Source organism: Pinus tabuliformis, chromosome 3_1 (assembly GCF_031772625.1).
Source record: "Pinus tabuliformis cultivar Carrire ecotype Pingquan chromosome 3_1, CPIR1, whole genome shotgun sequence".
NCBI classification, from domain to species: Eukaryota; Viridiplantae; Streptophyta; class Pinopsida; order Pinales; family Pinaceae; genus Pinus; species Pinus tabuliformis.
Genome location: NC_142301.1, coordinates 489411889 through 489415487, shown reverse-complemented (window position 1 = coordinate 489415487; position 3599 = coordinate 489411889).

Here is a 3599-nt window from a genome sequence, read left to right as displayed (position 1 = left end):
ATTGTTGACAGCGGGAGCCAAAAGAACCTCATTTCGGTAGAGGTCATGAAGCGGATGGGCTTATCGACACAACACATCCATAAAAATACACCATCAGGTGACTTCACCAAGGGCGGGATCTTTGTGCGAGCCAACAATTATGCCTTGCATACAACATGAAACCCTTCATGGAGGAGGTATTATGCAACATTTCTCCCCTTGATTTTTGTGATGTATTATTACGCCAACCATACTTATGGAAGACACATGTTGTGTATGAGTTAAGGCCTCATGCTGTTATTGTTACTTTGGGAAATAAGTTGTACAGGATACCAGAGGTAGCATTGCCTACCTCCATCTCTTTGGTTACTACAAAACAATGGAGCAAGCTCATTTCCAAACTGGAATTTTTTTTTTCCTTATGATACGCCCTCAGGGAAAGAAGAAGATGGTTTCCATGACCTCCAGACAGGGCCCCTCTACATGGCAACAACAGATGGACAAGGTTGTGGAGGAGGACGAGGACATCTTCACCTCCCCCATAGGGGTTCCTCTACACTGTTAGGTAAAGTAATCCATCGATCTGACCCCAGGTGCACCACTGCCCAATGGACCAATCTATTGGCACTATATTCTGGAGAACGACAAAATTGAGAGGGAGATTCAAGAGTTGCTGCAGAAAAGTGACATCCGTCTTGGTACATAAGAAGGATGGGACTTGGAGACATTGTATTAACTATCGGGCATTGAATAAGATCATTTTCTGAAATAGGTACCTAATCCCATGGATTGATGAAGTTCTGGACCAACTAAAGGGGGAAAATATTTCAGCAAGGTCAACTTGAAGTCTAGCTATCACCAAGTACCAATCGAACCCTCTGATGTGTGGAAGACTGCCTCTAAAGCCATGGAGGGACTTTTCGAATGGCTGGTTATGAATTTTGGGTTGACAAATGCTCATTCAAGCTTCATGAGGTTGATGGATGAGACCTTGCGGCCCTTAACCAACTCATTTGAAGTGGTATGCTTGGATTACATCCTGATCTTAAGCCAGAGTTGGGAAGAGCACCTCCACCACATCCGATGGGTTCTCCAAACACTGAGGCAAAATAAGCTATGTGCGAATTTGGAGAGATGAATTTTTGGCATGACCCAGGTTTAGTATTTGGAATACATTATTGATGAACAAGGGGTGCATGTGGATCCAGCCGAAATCCAAGTCATTCGAGATTGGCTAGCCCCAATCACTCTGATAGAGCTCCATAGCTTTCTGGGTCTTGCCAATTTCTATAGCAGGATTGTGTTGGAATTCTCTCATATCACTTGGCCCTTGAGTCAAGTCACCAAGGGAGAAATGAAAGAAAAATTTTCTTGGTATGAATCTCAACAAAAGGTATTCACAAAGTTGAAACATGACCTCTGCTCTGCACTAGCGCTCACTTTACCATACTTGAAACAACCATTTGAGATCGAGATAGATGTCTCTCACTATGCTATTGGGTCAGTCCTTACTCAACAGGGGAATCCATTGGCATATCACAGTGAGACACTTTCATAGACAGTCTGGAAGTATCTCACTTATGAAAAAGAGATGAATTCCATTGTGTAGGCTTGCTGACAATGGAAGCATTACATTTTGGGGAAGGAAACAGTCATAGACATAAACCACTAACACCTGCATTTCATACATATGCAAGGGAAGTTGCAGAATGATCGCCATCAAAAGTGGCCCACATACCTGCAACAGTTCCATTTGAATATCAAGTATAAGAAGGGTAGCACCAATAATGTTTTAGACTACCTCAGCCGACCACCGATCATGGCGTTAACCACCGTGCTCAAATCTTGTGGGCATGAAACTTCTGATTGGCCACTTCTCTACAAAAGTGACCCAGAATTTGGCCACACATTCTAAATGCTCTTGGAGGGTCAACAAGTTACATATTTTCACCTCTAGGATGCCTTGCTATTCCACCTCAGAAACGTTTGTGTTCCTTCAAGCGAGCGAGCCAAGATGATTTGGGAAGCGCACTATAGTCGGGCCACTGGGCATTTCAGGGTCAAAAAAATAGTGACAATATTGTAGAAGTACTTCTATTGGCCGAATCTTCGATGGGATGTCAGGAAGTAGATCAGATCCTTCACTACCTGCACCATTTCCAAACCGACCATCAGGAAGCAAGGCCTATATACTCTGTTGCCTATCCCTAGTCGACCTTGGGAATACATTTCCATGGATTACATGTCAGGCCTTCCTTCTACCAAGCATGGCAATGACTATGTTTTTATGGTCATCGACAGATTATCAAAGATGGCCATTATGGAGACATGCAAGAAGAATATCACAACAGAAGCCACTTCTAAATCCTTCTTTGAATGTGTGTGGGTACACTTTGTGATCAGAGTCTATGATCTCAGATTGAGACAGGAGGTTCCTCAGTACATTTCGGTCCAGCCTCTAGTCGATGCTAGACACCAAGCTCACTAAGTCCATAGCTTTCTATCCCCAAACTAATGGGCAGACAAAGGTCATCAACAAGATGATCTTACACATTATGCACATGCACAACTCAAATCATCCATGCACATGGGATGAGAGCCTTCCCTATGTCCATCATAACTATAACTAGGCTCTCCACAGCTCGACTGGCCACAACCCTTTTCAGGTGGGCTTAGGAATCCAACCACTATGCCCCATTGGTGTGGCCATACCATTTGTAGCTACCCAGGAATATTTGGATCATGACGAGTCGGAAGTCGATAAGGAAAATAACTTCATTCAGCACATCCAACATATCCACGAATAGCTCCATGATATTCTGGAGAAATCAAATGCCAAGTACAAGCAACAACATGATCAACATCGGGTGCCACACAAGTTTCAGGTGGGTAGAAAATTTTGGTTGCATTTGAAGAAGGAACACCTTACCAGAGCCTATTAGAAACTCAAACCACTTTGATATGGTCCTTCCACCATTACCAAGGCTATGGGCGACAATTCATTTGAGCTCAGCATTCCCCATTCCTTGGCCTACACCTAGTGGAAAAGTCTGGTTGAATTTGCAGAAGGAGCACCTTACCAAAGCATATCAGAAACTCATACAAATCCAATATGGTTCTTACACCATTACTAAGGCTATGGGAAATAATGCATTTGAACTCAGCATTCCCCCATTCCTTGGCCTGCACCTAGTGTTCAATGTGGACTGGCTTTGACCATACTTCCCACCATTGTTGGACACATCAGACATTGCAGAATAGCTCGCACCTACAAAGTTAAATCCAAATTGCACGGAGTAAGCCACAACTGATCAGATCATGGACACACAGATCAGGAACACCCGAAAGCAAAGGATCCAACTATATCAAGTTGTTAAAGTAGGCCAACTCCTTCACCAGGGCAAGTGGCTCACTACGGACTAAGTTCAAAAGAAGCTTCCTCATCTCATGGGGGAACGCAATGCAATGGGGACCATTTCTTCCTAAGGGGGGAGAAATGATCCAGGTGGATACTGGTGGCCACCCGCTTATTCCACTTGGACCCCCACCATTGTTTCTTTCAGTTTTTTTGTTTCCTTATTTGTATCACAATTTACTATTTTTGGTAGTTTTTGAGGTCG